Source organism: Haliotis rufescens, unplaced genomic scaffold (assembly GCF_023055435.1).
Source record: "Haliotis rufescens isolate VD_foot unplaced genomic scaffold, xgHalRufe1.0.p SCAF_13, whole genome shotgun sequence".
Lineage (NCBI taxonomy): Eukaryota > Metazoa > Mollusca > Gastropoda > Lepetellida > Haliotidae > Haliotis > Haliotis rufescens.
Genome location: NW_025963813.1, coordinates 4,611,979 through 4,628,660, shown reverse-complemented (window position 1 = coordinate 4,628,660; position 16,682 = coordinate 4,611,979). Strand labels below are relative to the sequence as shown.

The 16,682-nt window shown below is 41.8% G+C and overlaps 1 protein-coding gene across 2 annotated transcripts in view; it reads left to right on the top strand.

The window, feature by feature from the left end:
* The window catches only part of LOC124152344, a 77,971-nt gene that overhangs the window by 12,240 nt on the left and 49,049 nt on the right, over window positions 1-16,682 (top strand). The window contains exon 1 of one of the 2 annotated variants that reach the window (XM_046525259.2): window positions 15,774-15,904. The exons of the other annotated variant lie outside the window; for it this stretch is intronic. The gene's annotated coding sequence lies outside the window, so the exon portion shown is untranslated. Of the gene's footprint in view, window positions 1-15,773; window positions 15,905-16,682 lie in introns of those variants that run through there. 2 annotated transcript variants of the gene reach the window in all.

Here is a 16,682-nt window from a genome sequence, read left to right as displayed (position 1 = left end):
TAAACAGTACCCACCCGTAATATCATAATGCAGTATCACAGGGTTTGTATCACGCTGGGGCGGTCGGGTAGCCTAGTGGTCAAAGTGTTCGCTCGTCACGCCGAAAGCCCGGGTTCGATTCCCGACATGGGTACAATGTGTGAAGCCCATTTCTGGTGTCCCCCGCCGTGATATTGCTTGAATATTGCTAAAAGCGGCGTAAAACCATACTCACTCACTCACTCATTGTATCACGTAATTTACGTTCTCTGTCGCCAGTCCCTAAACCATATTATTTTCCCTTCCGCCAGCCCTTGCAGTAATGTGAAAGCTCTAAATGAAGCAAGTCTAAATTTTCCACAGGCTCTGAAAATCCATCTCACCGGAGCTCCTTTTCAATTTAAGTGTAGCTTGTATTTTTAATAATTTTTTTATATATTTTCAGAGACTAAGCGTTAGTCTACCAGCTATCTACTGTAGTACCCTGCAGTACTGTATACATGCTAAACAAATAAAAAAACATATAGCGCTACCCAAATTTAGCTTCAGACCCATTCTAATTAATCATCAAAAATTCATGAACCATAAAATGTAAACAATAGCCTGACGATGACAATAATATAAACAGTTGGAAATAGAAAATAGGAAGCATTGACGACATTAGTTCCTTTCATACCTTGCATAGTATTCACCAGGGAGTACTATTTTTTGTATTGCCCATGAAAGTTCTTAAGGCTCGATGTAAAAAAGTCCAGTAAGACCCTTTTCTCGTAAGAGCCTAACCCTAGTTTATAGAGCACATCAAGTTTCGGGATGGAGCAATTGCCTATACATCAGGCTTCATGCAACAGGCTGGGGCTTGTGTCAGTCCAACTCTATGGAACCTGTAGTTGGTGACGGGAGGTGCTGCACTTTTAGTGTGATGAATGAGATATATCTCTAGAAGACATCATTGTAATTGAAGCACCATGATCTATTTCGTCAACCATCAAAGAGTTATAGACCTTCACCAGACTCTTCAAAGATTTAAGACTTTTGTCTGATGTCAGCCTTTCAAGACTTTGTTACAATGAGTAGGCTTCTTGTTGGTTGGTTGATTGTATGTTGAAGGTTTGAGTGGACACATAGGTGACATGTGAGAAGCTCATTTGTGATGTGCCCTGTTGGGATATGGTTGGATCAGTGCTCGCTCACCCACAGTGTGAAGAATAGGTCTGCAGTACCCCCTGCTTGTCTCCCTGTGGCAATTCCCAAGAAGAATAGATCTCAAGTACCCACTGCTTGTCTCCCTGTGGCATTTCCCAGGAAGAATAGATCTCCAGTACCCCCTGCTTGTCTCCCTGCGGCAATTGCCAGGATGAATAGATCTCCAGTACCTCCTGCTTGTCTTCCTGTGGCAATTGCCAGGAAGAATAGATCTCCAGTACCCCTGCTTGTCTCCCTGTGGCAATTCCCAAGAAGAATAGATCTCCAGTACCCCCTGCTTGTCTCCCTGTGGCATTTCCCAGGAAGAATAGATCTCCAGTACCCCCTGCTTGTATCTCTGTGGCAATTGCCAGGAAGAATAGATCTCCAGTACCCCCTGCTTGTCTTCCTGTGGCAATTGCCAGGAAGAATAGATCTCCAGTACCCCTGCTTGTCTCCCTGTGGCAATTCCCAGGAAGAATAGATCTCCAGTACCCCCTGCCTGTCTCCCTGTGGCAATTCCCAGGAAGAATAGATCTCCAGTACCCCCTGCCTGTCTCCCTGTGGCAATTCCCAGGAAGAATAGATCTCCAGTACCCCCTGCCTGTCTCCCTGTGGCAATTCCCAGGAAGAATAGATCTCCAGTACCCCTGCTTGTCTCCCTGCGGCAATTGCCAGGATGAATAGATCTCCAGTACCTCCTGCTTGTCTTCCTGTGGCAATTGCCAGGAAGAATAGATCTCCAGTACCCCTGCTTGTCTCCCTGTGGCAATTCCCAAGAAGAATAGATCTCCAGTACCCCCTGCTTGTCTCCCTGTGGCATTTCCCAGGAAGAATAGATCTCCAGTACCCCCTGCTTGTCTCTCTGTGGCAATTGCCAGGAAGAATAGATCTCCAGTACCCCCTGCTTGTCTTCCTGTGGCAATTGCCAGGAAGAATAGATCTCCAGTACCCCTGCTTGTCTCCCTGTGGCAATTCCCAGGAAGAATAGATCTCCAGTACCCCCTGCCTGTCTCCCTGTGGCAATTCCCAGGAAGAATAGATCTCCAGTACCCCCTGCCTGTCTCCCTGTGGCAATTCCCAGGAAGAATAGATCTCCAGTACCCCCTGCCTGTCTCCCTGTGGCAATTCCCAGGAAGAATAGATCTCCAGTACCCCCTGCCTGTCTCCCTGTGGCAATTGCCAGGAAGAATAGATCTCCAGTACCCCCTGCCTGTCTCCCTGTGGCAATTGCCAGGAAGAATAGATCTCCAGTACCCACTGCTTGTCTCCCTGTGGCAATTGTCAGGAAGAATAGATCTCCAGTACCCCCTGCCTGTCTCCCTGTGGCAATTGCCAGGAAGAATAGATCTCCAGTACCCCCTGCCTGTCACCCTGTGGCAATTGCCAGGAAGAATAGATCTCCAGTACCCCCTGCCTGTCTCCCTGTGGCAATTCCCAGGAAGAATAGATCTCCAGTACCCCCTGCTTGTCTCCCTGTGGCAATTCCCAAGAAGAGTAGATCTCCAGTACCCACTGCTTGTCTCCCTGAAAAGCTGAACATCAATATAATATGTCTGCTTCTGTTCAAGGACAGTTTCACGGTGTCTCTGTGTATGATAATTTATTGGTAGTTGTGACAGCATTACATGTTTGTAACAGTCTGTTGACACTGTGTTTTACAGCCTGCCTCTTTGGTGCGTTTCAGAAATAATCAAATAATCAAATGTAATTCTAAACTGTGAAGGACATCATCAAAACTGCTGTACAAAAGAAGTATGATGAAAATAAAATTCACCAAAATGTTCACAATAACCAGTCAAAACATTTACTTTGTCTTTCAGTGTATAATGCATCCTTCAGTATAATGCATACACCCTGTTGCAAATTCGTATATTGTGTGCAGTCAGACAATATGTCGTATCATGTTCAGTGAACGAACAGGACATTAACTTGGTCACCAAAAATGTGGATTTTGTGATAATACAAATTTCGATGTTATTTCATGTTACGCTGGGTATTAATATATCTTGCACATAATTGTCTCATAAATAAGCCGGAAATAGCTCTCAGCTGAACACAAGTTTTCTTCTGAGGTCAACCAAACATTTAGTTTCCTGATCTATGTATTTTGAGGCTCAATGGGCCTTTTATTTTAGGGGTAGAGAAGTGTTAAATGAATAAAATACTGACACTATAACAGTGACGTAAGAGTGCACGTTTAGAATCTAAATATAGATATGGGGTTTCCCAACTGAAATAAATGTGAACGTGCTGGTACTAGAAGATTGAGAAGATCTGTGTGTAGAATAGGTCCCCAGTACCAATGGATGTCTGTTTGTGGAGATCTGTGTGAAGAATAGGTCTCCAGTACCCTATGGATGTCTGTTTGTGGAAATTTGTGTAGAATAGGTCCCCAGTACCCTATGGATGTCTGTTTGTGGAGATCTGTCTGTAGAGTAGGTTTCCAGTAACCTATGGATGTCTGTTTGTGGAGATCTGTGTGTAGAATAGGTCCCAAATACCCAATGGATGTCTGTTTGTGGAGATATGTGTGTAGAATAGGTCTCCAGTACCCTATGGTTGTCTGTTTGTGGGGATCTGTGTGTAGAATAGGTCCCCTGTACCCAATGGATGTCTGTTTGTGGAGATCTGTGTGTAGAATAGGTCTCCAGTACCCTATGGATGACTGTTTGTGGAGATCTGTGTGTAGAATAGGTCTCCAGTACCCTATGGATGACTGTTTGTGGAGATCTGTGTGTAGAATAGGTCTCCAGTACCCTATGGATGTCTGTTTGTGGAGATCTGTCTGTAGAGTAGGTTTCCAGTAACCTATGGATGTCTGTTTGTGGAGATCTGTGTGTAGAATAGGTCCCAAATACCCAATGGATGTCTGTTTGTGGAGATCTGTCTGTAGAGTAGGTTTCCAGTAACCTATGGATGTCTGTTTGTGGAGATCTGTGTGAAGAATAGGTCTCCAGTACCCTATGGATGTCTGTTTGTGGAGATCTGTCTGTAGAGTAGGTTTCCAGTAACCTATGGATGTCTGTTTGTGGAGATCTGTGTGAAGAATAGGTCCCAAATACCCAATGGATGTCTGTTTGTGGAGATATGTGTGTAGAATAGGTCTCCAGTACCCTATGGTTGTCTGTTTGTGGGGATCTGTGTGTAGAATAGGTCCCCTGTACCCAATGGATGTCTGTTTGTGGAGATCTGTGTGTAGAATAGGTCTCCAGTACCCTATGGATGTCTGTTTGTGGAGATCTGTGTGTAGAATAGGTCTCCAGTACCCTATGGATGACTGTTTGTGGAGATCTGTGTGTAAAATAGGTCCCCAATACCCAATGGATGTCTGTTTGTGGAGATATGTGTGTAGAATAGGTCCCCAGTACCCTATGGATGTCTGTTTGTGGAGATCTGTGTGAAGAGTAGGTCCCCAGTACCCTATGGATGTCTGTTTGTGGAGATCTGTATGTAGAATAGGTCTCCAGTACCCTATGGATGTCTGTTTGTGGAGATCTGTATGTAGAATAGGTCCCAAATACCCAATGGATGTCGGTTTGTGGAGATATGTGTGTAGAATAGGTCTCCAGTACCCAATGGATGTCTGTTTGTGGAGATATGTGTGTAGAATAGGTCTCCAGTACCCTATGGATGTCTGTTTGTGGAGATCTGTATGTAGAATAGGTCTCCAATACCCAATGGATGTCTGTTTGTGGAGATCTGTATGTAGAATAGGTCCCCAGTACCCTATGGATGTCTGTTTGTGGAGATCTGTATGTAGAATAGGTCTCCAATACCCTATGGATGACTGTTTGTGGAGATCTGTGTGTAGAATAGGTCTCCAGTACCCTATGGATGTCTGTTTGTGGAGATCTGTGTGTAGAATAGGTCCCCTGTACCCTATGGATGACTGTTTGTGGAGATCTGTGTGTAGAATAGGTCTCCTGTACCCTATGGATGACTGTTTGTGGAGATCTGTGTGTAGAATAGGTCCCCTGTACCCTATGGATGACTGTTTGTGGAGATCTGTGTGTAGAATAGGTCTCCAATACCCTATGGATGACTGTTTGTGGAGATCTGTGTGTAGAATAGGTCTCCAGTACCCTATGGATGTCTGTTTGTGGAGATCTGTGTGTAGAATAGGTCCCCTGTACCCTATGGATGACTGTTTGTGGAGATCTGTGTGTAGAATAGGTCTCCTGTACCCTATGGATGTCTGTTTGTGGAGATCTGTGTGTAGAATAAGTCTCCTGTACCCTATGGATGACTGTTTGTGGAGATCTGTGTGTAGAATAGGTCTCCAGTACCCTATGGATGTCTGTTTGTGGAGATCTGTGTGTAGAATAGGTCCCCTGTACCCTATGGATGTCTGTTTGTGGAGATCTGTGTGTAGAATAGGTCTCCAGTACCCTATGGATGACTGTTTGTGGAGATCTGTGTGTAGAATAGGTCTCCAGTACCCTATGGATGTCTGTTTGTGGAGATCTGTGTGTAGAATAGGTCCCCTGTACCCTATGGATGTCTGTTTGTGGAGATCTGTGTGTAGAATAGGTCTCCAGTACCCTATGGATGTCTGTTTGTGAAGATCTGTGTGTAGAATAGGTCTCCAGTACCCTATGGATGTCTGTTTGTGGAGATCTGTGTGTAGAATAGGTCTCCAGTACCCAATGGATGTCTGTTTGTGGAGATATGTGTGTAGAATAGGTCTCCAGTACCCAATGGATGTCTGTTTGTGGAGATATGTGTGTAGAATAGGTCCCCTGTACCCAATGGATGTCTGTTTGTGGAGATCTGTGTGTAGAATAGGTCCCCTGTACCCAATGGATGTCTGTTTGTGGAGATCTGTGTGTAGAATGGGTCCCCTGTACCCAATGGATGTCTGTTTGTGGAGATCTGTGTGTAGAATAGGTCCCCTGTAAGCTATGGATGTCTGTTTGTGGATATCTGTGTGTGGACTAGGTCTCCAATACCCTATGGATGACTGTTTGTGGAGATCTGTATGTAGAATAGGTTTCCAGTAGCCTATGGATGTCTGTTTGTGGAGATATGTATGTAGAATAGGTCTCCAATACCCTATGGATGACTGTTTGTGGAGATCTGTGTGTAGAATAGGTCTCCAGTACCCTATGGATGACTGTTTGTGGAGATCTGTGTGTAGAATAGGTCTCCAATACCCTATGGATGACTGTTTGTGGAGATCTGTATGTAGAATAGGTTTCCAGAAACCTATGGATGTCTGTTTGTGGAGATCTGTATGTAGAATAGGTCTCCAATACCCTATGGATGTCTGTTTGTGGAGATCTGTGTGTAGAATAGGTCCCCAGTACCCTATGGATGTCTGTTGCTCAATCGCTCACTCACTCCTACTCACTCAAGAACAGGGTTAGAAATTTGTGCAAGTCCTGTTGTCCTTGCCAAACTGCCCAATATTTAAGATATCATAAGGACTTGTAGAAATTTGCCATTTTTAAGAGTTTTGCTATATATTATCATTATAAGGACAAGTGGACCAAAAATGTTACTTTCTGCCGCTGAAGAATATTACTTGATAAGCCTATAGGGAAAAAATCAATGATGTCTATATTTCCCCTTGAACTTTCAGTTATTTTCATGCAACATATGTATGACATCATGGGGAAAAGTTTCAATACTGATTTCAGTTGCAACAGGGCTACATACGCATCCTTGCTTATATGTAGCATTCTCCCACAGCGAGAATCATAACATTTACCAAGGTTCTTGCTATTGTCAGTCGCCCGCTCACGCTGACATCAGCTCGGAATTCTTCGCTCCATCGAGGGTTTATTTTTGCAACTCATTTCCTTGCATCACTGCACCCACAGATGCAAAACCTTGGTAACTGATGCCAAGCTCAAATGCACATTGTTCTGCTATGCGTGCTGTGCTATGCTGTAGGGCTGGTATTGACTCCAGGGATGACAGGACATAAGTGACTACCACACTGTTATCACTTGCATGGTAAGCTTGTTCAGGGAGAGGTTATGTAACCCAGCAATTAGTACATGTAGAATTGATTCCAGTCGTGTTGGCAAAATAAGTTGGTTATTTGTGTGTCCTGGTGGTACTGTTGGTAGTGTTGGAAGCACTGAAACACGCTTGTTGTTTTTGTTGATACTTTTTGTTCAACATGCTGTTTACAGCTGGACTTAAAAGTTAAACAGAGTTTTGGTGCTGTTTCAAATGGATTATTATGGTAAACAGTGTAGAGAACAACAATAAACATGATAAAGGACTGATTTTAAATGGTAGACAAAGATTAATATCAGTATGATGAGGCTTCTAATAATGAATTAGGTTTTCGTTTGAATACATGAAGAGTTTAGAAAATCTATATTTTTATTGGTGTTAAGAAAATGTTAAAGAATTATAAACTGTCTGGAGTTACGTATGTTCCTTGAGATCAGTTTAATGGCTTGTCCCAAAACACCTTTGAGCTTGAATTGATTGACTGGCATATTGGACCAGTCATACTTGACTTAAACTCATGTGACATGTCTGTGTCGTCATGACGACATCAGGGACCAAGTGCCATGTTACTTGTAATTGCTGACAATTTGTGTTGAGTGAATTGACGTAAATGTCTCAAGAGACTAAGATATGTCCAAACATTTATGAGATTGTTCGATTGCAACCAATCATGAGGAAGAAAGTTCTGGGTTTTTTTCTATAAAAAAAAAACCTTAAAAAAAATAACCTCGAATAAAATTTCCTGTGGGAATTTGAGAGTCACTGTTGGAAAATGGAAATACGGCATGAGTTACCTCCCCTGTCTTACTTCATCATTATGGATAGTATTTCAAGGATTGTCTGAAAATGTCAACACACAGTCACTATTGATATGCACTACTCACAAGAAGTTGAGGGGCGGTCGGGTAGCCTAGTGGTTAAAGCGTTCACTCGTCACGCCGAAGACCCGGGTTTGATTCCCGACATGGGTACAATGTGTGAAGCCCATTTCTGGTGTCCCCCGCCGTGATATTGCTGGAATATTGATAAAAGCGGAGTAAAACCATACTCACTCACTCACCATGCTCACTCACAAGAAGTCGAAGAAAAAAATGAAATTGTGATTATCATGTCTGAGGTCAAACATCAATTTGGTTTTGATATTATGAGAACAAATTAATGTTATTTCAACATAATCATTTATTTTACAGTTAATTATGATTTAAATACAGCTGTGAGTGACTTAATCATATGGCATAAGTAATTGTAAGTAACCATTGCTAACACTTAAATTACATCAATAACATTTTAAGCAAGTGAGCTACAGTGCATGTTGTCATTTCTCTGATTTAATGACCACACACAATGTTCCTTTCCCCTGAGTAAATACATACTGCATCTACTTTGTTAATCCTTTTAACTTATTGACCTCAATTTTGTGAATTTTTCCTTCTATTTCCAATGGTCTCTCCCTTCACCCCCCTCTTCCATCCCTCACCCCCTCCTTCATCTCTCGCCCCCCTCCAACGTTCCCCTGCCTCTTTTCAGTCCCTCCCTGCCAATGAATATGGATTTGTATCTTGTCTGTGTTCGGTTCAGTGAGTCTTTCCACACCAGAGGTAATTCTACTTCTTCTGTGTTCAGCCAACCATAAACAACCTCGTGCTTCACTGGCACTGCAGGATGGCAAGCTTCCAGAATTTCAGGAACTGAAGTGATGTAGAAAACATGGCCGCCAGCTGATTGTCAGCCAAATTATGGCATGCAAGCAGGGCAGGAAATATATTAGCAGGTTGGGTGATGTAGTCTAAGGATGACGAATATTGGAAATGTAGATTGAGGTTTTGGATTGGGGAATCAATGTTTTTGAATTTCTGAAAAGGGGTGTGAATGCGCCATGTTTGATTTTGCGGAGTTTCAGAATTGTCCTGTTTGATTTTCAGAATGTATTAACGTTGCTGTAATTGAATTCCTTGGAAAGTGGACTGATGTTGAATTATTGGGGGTAATTCTGCGGAAGACGTTTTTTATACAGGTGAAAATTAAAGACGGTATCATAAGCTTGATTTTGTTTAATTCCATTATAGACAAATCTTAATTGTTATGTTTGCATGTGTATTATAACATATGGCAACCATGGAGATTGGTATTCCTGTGAGTGCCACGAGGTAAACCTTTTTGTATGCGTGGTATATGACCAAGGAGACGATGTGTTCTTGAAAAAGTTATCAAAATACCTACACCCCATGGTGGAATTGTGGGTGTTCCTAACAATGTAATCTTGAAGAAGTTTATGTCACCGGTGTCTAAGGAATCTACAGCACCAGCTGTGCAGAGTTACATCCCTTACCACTGTGGGATTCCACGTCGATACCATGGGTTTTGCGTCCCACACTCATCATGAGTGTCCATAGTTCCTGGTGAGAATTGGTCCCTAGTAATCTGTGATTTCAAAAGAGGACACTCAGTGGATCGGGTGGTCAGACTCCATGATGTGGTTGATTGTCAGTGGACACCATCAGCGTGGATGATTGCCCACAATCTCACTCATTGGTTTCTTTGGACCCAGGCTTGATAATGTATAAACTGTTGTCATTAAGCTGGAATATTATTGAGTGCGACTTCAGACAATCAACAAATACTGAAGTGTTTGTCCATGTCCATACATCTGCTTGTCGGTGCCACCAAAATGGAAACTCCACATGAAGCTGATGCATGGTGATGTTAATGAAGTACTTATTATTCTCCCACTCAGCCTCTTGAAAAAGTAAAACAATGTGTTACATTATCATGGCAGCTGTGTTGAAATGTGATGTTTGACACAAGTTCTGTTGTCTGAAATCCTTTGCACATCAAGAAATGGATTATTCATAGTCTAAGGTTGGTGGAGGGGCGGTCGGGTTGCCCAGTGGTTAAAATGTCATGCCGAAGATCCGGGTTTGATTCCCAACATGGGTTCAATGTGTGAAGCCCATTTCTGGTGTCCCCCGCCGTGATATTGCTGGAATATTGCTAAAAGCGGCGTAAAACCATACTCACTCAATCACTAAGGTTGGTGGGGTAGCCTAGTGACTAAGCATTCGCTCATCATGCGATTCTGGGTTCACATTGCTGGTAAAAGCTGTGCAAAACAATATTGGCTCTCTCCATCTTGAGATATAATGGACCTGAGAAACTGTGTTCCTGACATACCTTTAAGTCAAGTGAAGCTTTTCATTATTGACTGGTTGACATAAAATATATAATATGTACATTGTTGGGTAGTTGTTACTGATAAGTTTCCTCATCAATTGACCCTAAGGGGATGGATAGACCGTAGACACTGATAGGCTTCTAAAGATCATTATACTTCATGGTTGCCATGGAGATTTATGATATTCTATAGATTCTTCTTACTGTTGTCATGATATGAGCATTGAGATTGAAATGGATATTGTTCTTTGCGACAATAAAAATAATTTTAAAATCTTTGTGTGTAGGCTGTTTAATGTTTATGGTTTGCAACACAAAGCTAAAGAGCTATTGCCACAAGTTCCCTTGTATGTTCAACCTTCCTGATTTCACAAATACATAATCCATGACATGCGTTCAGCTGATAGCCTCATTGTTTCAGTGTCCTGTCTCTCCCGACAATTAGCCATGTGAGCCTCACCAGTCCAGGCAGGTTGAAGCACCAACAGCAGGTAGCACAATGATGAAGCTCTAGAATAAACTGAAATTTGAAACGCACACTTTATGCATGAAAGGTTATGGTGAAAGATAGATTAGTGCATCGAAATGAAAAATGCCACACCTGAGCGGTCGGTGACATGTTGGCTGTAGTGGGTTGAGGATGCTGGGAGGTTCAGAGACGAGCAAGGCTAATAAGGTATGCATTTCAAGCCTATTATTCTCTTCACCTGCATGGGGGATCGTCTTGTTATACATTTTTCATGAAACGTTTGAAACTCAACACAGGCTTTGTTTGGTTCAGCATGAGTGTTTTGATGGCGTGGCCAATGGGCGATAGCCAGGACTTGGATGATGATGAGGTGCATTGGGAATATGTTGCAGCAGGGTAGCGGTGAATTGGACATGATGGGCATGTCCATGTGGCATGGTCATGGTACCATCAAATATACATTTGCTTGGAAAATGAGACAGGAAATAAATCAGCTATTGTAATAAAGCTGAGTCAGAAATGATGGTTTTGATGAGTGTGTAGAGGGTGGAACTGTTGCAGCATCAGAAGTCTGATACTCAGGGTTCTAGTCCACATCATGTTCCCTTCCGTCCAGTCCTCACTGTAATGCTTCAGCCCAAACATTCCATGTAGAAATAGTGTCAATATTCTGTAAACTATATAAACAGATACATACCAGTCAGAAAACCCATACAATGTTCCAACACAAAATATTTCGTTATGGCCTAGGACTAGATATAAGTATTTCAGCTTTGTTAGAAATTGTGTATCTGATTGCAGATTGTTGCTATGTTACTGGGTTCATCCTTTGAAAAGAAGCAAGTTTAGATTTCACCGGTTCTGAAATTTTAATGTTACATGGTGCTCCTTTTCAATTTTAATTTAGTTGCAACTCAAAATAATGCATTTTCAGCGACTAAAAAATGCAGTTTTCAAAGGCCTTGAATGTAGATTTGGCCTTGAAGAGGGCTTAAACATGAATAAAAGATAAGTAGACCTTGAAAGACCCCAGAAATAAGAACACCCAAAAATTGCCTATTAATATAATTCTTTTTTAGAAATAGGGCTATAGTGAACAAATTTAGTTCAAATGTCTTTGTAACTAAACCTTTTTCGATAATAACCCTTCTGCACTGCTGTTTTCTGAACAAGAAGGCTGTGAGAAGAAACAAGAAAATTACAGTCTCAAACATTGCTCACAGATTGGTCTAAGGGAGTGCTTATTGGAGCAGGGCAAATGCGGTACATGTTTTCATATTTTGCAAGCATAATTATGTTGAAATCTTTAATTTGGGGAGAAAGTGAGGAAAATCAGTCGGATTTCGCATGGATATTGAAACTAACCCTCGTTCAGAAGAATCAAATCAAGCATCAATTCATCCCAATCATCTGTCTCCTTCTGTGGGGACCCGTGAAGATCCGGGGTAGAATAGGTCTTCAGCAACCCATGCTTGCAATAAAAGGTGACTATGCTTGTCGTAAGAGGTGACTAACGGGATTAGGTGGTCAGACTCGCTGACTTGTTTGATGCATGTCATTGTATCCAATGAGATTGATGCTCATGATGTAAATCACATGATTGTCTGGTCCAGATTTGATAATTTACATTCTGTTGTCATATAGCTGGAATATTGCTGAGTGCAGTGTTAAACAACAAACAATTGCTTACATCTGTGCTCATAATGTCATTCACTGGATGTCTGTCCAGATTCATTCATTTACAGACCACTGTTGTCTAGCTTGAATATTGCGGAGACAACAACAGACACTCGTGTTGACAAACTAACTGTATGCTTGGCTTAAGAGCGAAATGTCCTGGCTGACAGCTTGATGGTTGCTCATGCTATCAACCACTGTTTTCCTTGTCTAGACTGAAATAGTTACAGGCCTTTGTGATATGGCTGGAATATTGCTGAGTGCATCATAAAACAAGACTTGCTCACCCACCCACAGCGGTACTTTTCTAGCCAGAATTTATGATGTTTTGGTAAATGACAAGTTATTTTCTTTGGGGAATTTCATGCAGCATTTAGTTCCCATTAAAGTTAGCCTGACCCAGTGGGAGGGAATACAGCACCGTACGTTACGTCATATTGCTTACAACATTGTTGTGTTAGAAAATCACTCAAACACATGTACACCATGTAGTGTATATCAAGTAAAAAAGTGGGGGGGGGGGGGAAACACTGCTGAGAATTGATGCACCGAAATCCCCAAAAATCTGCCTGGCATCCTCATGGTCGCCTCTCCTCAGCTGTGTCCAATGGCGAGTATCGTCCCTAGCAACTGGGATATCAGTGTATATCTAGTGAAGAGGGAGGAAGTCTTGCTTGTAATTAACCATATATCCAAGCCTGGTAACAGGAAGTTTTAAAAGTAGGAGTAAACGTCTGAATTGATAAATGACAAATGGTGCTGGAAGCATGTCTGTAAATAAGCCCTAACTAGACAAGTCGGCATTTTTATGATTTTGCAAAACACATGGTAGGATGATAATGGCTTCGAGCTGGGCTCTCCCAGATGGATCCTGCATGTGTTGTAAAAACGTATTTTAATTCAGCGTGAAGTATAAGAAAGTCCTCGATGAACTCACACTTTGGGCACGCATGGAACTACCTGATTTATGAAGGTGACATAAAATTTCTCATTTTCACTAGACTGTTGATGTTGTGTTTATCAGAGTTGGAAGCGTTCCTAAAACATTGAAAGTGGTGAGGTTTGTGCTACTCTTGATGGGGAAGGTGTGTGATGAGGTTAAGGCGTGATGGTGTCATTTGAATGCTGTCTTTCAAAAATAATCCCTGTTGGAATTTTGGTCCATGTTGGTCTCCATTACCTTTGCTTATTATAAAAGCCTACTAAAATATGGATAAAGTCATTTTGGTGTGGAATGTTTGCCGTCATGTCGTGATGGTGGGGGTGCTCGTGCTATCAACCACTGGTTTGTCATCACCAGATTAATATATGGGATGCTATGATCCATCTGGAATATTTCTGACTGTTGTTCAACAAGGTCAACTCACTCACTCACTCACTCACTCACTCACTCACTCACTCACTCACTCACTCACTCACTCACTCACTCACTCACTCACTCACTCACTCACATTGGCACATGGGTGGCCCAGTCTTCTATGAGCTGCAATTAGCTGTGCAGTGTTGCATCCCTTAAGCGTGCCAGAAACTTATGGATCATGGATTTATATCCCGGATTCTCCCCTATTCTGTCTGGACACCCAGCACCAGCTCCAAGGTTTCACCAACATGGTAAACATCTACAACCTGCATCACTTTCTCCTCCCACATCAAGCTGATGAACTGAAATACTGTGACACATCATACATGCCTTTCAAATGCAAAGCTTTACTACTAGTTCAGTATATTGTAAATAACACCTTAACACTCACCTTTACAAAACATATCGCAAACACTGTTATTTATACAGTGGATTAACAGTGTAACCAATACCTGTTGAGTTTCTCCTCAACAAAATGCAATGTTATGATAGATATATAGACCAGTAACCCTAGCCTGTTGCAACATTTTTTCAACAGCTTGATGTGCTTCAGCAATTGGACTTGATCCCATTAGCAAAGATGGTGAAAACTGAGAAATTCTGTGAGTAATGTGATCAGTTATTTTAAGCCTATTCCAGCAAAAAAGCGTACAAGGGAAGATAGACGTAAACAGCTTGATACAGCGCATAAGGAAACTGTTGACTCTAATTTAATTAGAGGTCTGCATGCGAATGGGAATCCGTTAAGTAGGAGGGATGTCAGGGATTATAGCCCCCCAGCGTGGGGGTATACGGAGGAGGGTATACCAGTAGTTATCACCATTCAGGCAATATGTATATATAATACCTTCTTGTTATCTGGAACATGAAGACATGTGATGGTGTGGGTTACTTACTCTTGTGTTACCGGAGCTGCACTGGCTAAGATTTGGGTAGACAGGGATTTTGGTTGTTGTTTTTCTTAATTGTGTGAAAGTGAAGTTCTTGAGGACAAACTGTACTCTTCTATTTTCTGTTTATTGATTGGGACATTTCAGTTGTAGCCTTCTTTGGGAGGTTGTTTTGGTAGGTTTGAAATGCAAAATGCCTTAGTGATTCTCAATGAACATAGATGGTGATTAAATACACGTGTATCCCTGTGTTTGGTAAGATGAAATAAAGAATCTCACCAAAGTGTCTTTTTTTAACTATATGATATCAAAAGACATGAGGGTGAGATTCTATTTATCATCCAACTTTTCATTTTGTAAACAGTAATAACCAGTGTCTTGAGAGTAAATAGTATTGCTAACCAGCTTCAGTGATGTCATTTGATTGTGATGCCATACTAACTGATGTCACAATGATCTGCAAAGCATTGTGATGCAATTTCATTGTAGTGAAAGGATATCTCCTGTGAAAGCCAGTTTTGGATGGTGAACCATACTCACTCAGTCACTCATTCCCTAACTCGCCCATTTACACATGGATGCTCTCACTCACTCACCGCAGTTGCCGCTATGTCACTCATCCTAAGTTCTAGGCGATTTTAGTCCAGATGACCAGTGGCCGCTACAGTTTAAGGAGGCCCACCCCACACCTCCACCCCTGCACCCCACCCCACACCTCCACCCATCCCCCAAGAATATAGCTGGAATATTGCTAGAAGCAGTGTAAAACACTCACTCCCACACCATGTACACAATTCGTGTTACTTGTCACTTTGAGATTCATGAAAATCAAGCACAATTTTTAACTCTTATTCAACTGAAACAGTATATGACACGAGGAACAAAAGTGAAATGTGTGAATAAACTGCATCGAACACATCTTTTCCCTGTCAACCAAGGACAGGCTTCTGTGGTACATTTTACTTTGCGTGGGCTCAACCCCCTCCTCCTTAGCCTCACAAAGGTTCCACTGGGTGCTCTCGATTTGTTCGGCATGGCTTGTTCGTCCCCAGGAGTTACGCTTTGCTAGCCATGAATATTCCCTGCCACACATGGGGTGAGGAGGGTTTCGATCAGCGATTCTCAGAAAATTGAGTCTGTTACAAATACAGAGAAGGCATGAGGTGTGGCGAAGAAACGTGGTCGCCCGCCATGCCCGGCATGGTAATTCTTTGCCTCCGTATTCTGGGCATGCTCATGTACTGAAACCTGTAACTTTTTTGTAGATTGTATTTGTGGTTGCAAAACTGATTTTTTGCCTGTAAATGTTTTTAGCCCATGTACTTGAACCTTGGCCTTTGGGTTGTTTCAGGAAGAAGTTTGCTGTTAAGATTGCTTGAAACAAGGAAATTTGAGTAAGGTGTGATGATGTAACTGATAGTGTTATTTGATTGTCATATGTTAAGATCACTTGTTGATAATTGTGGAGTAATGATGGGAATTAAGTTCTATGATTATACATGCCATGTTTATGAATATCTGTATCTATGTCAGCCATATGTTTGCTTGTCTAGAAGTGTTGCTTGTAGTGATCTTGGATAACCTGAAAGTGTAAATAACTGGTGGGTGTTCATGATATAGATATGGAGATATATAAAGATATAGACATGGCCTTGATGAGTCAGTTCTAATAATATACACTTTATCTTGATGGGAAAGCTGTGACATGAAACATGCAATACATGCCTTGTACATAGAGAAACCTATTGACATAAGACTACTTTCATTGAAAACATGTTACTTTGCACTCACTCACTCACTCACTCACCCACTCACTCATACAGTGGCAACAAGTGTCATACAACTATGAATCTCTGAATCGTTACACTGTAAGTGAATATACTGTTATTAATTCTTTTTGTAGGGGGACATGGGTGGACCAGTTGTCTAAGCCAGTATGCAGAATTGAATCCCTTAGCTGCATGCCAGAAACCTTTGATGA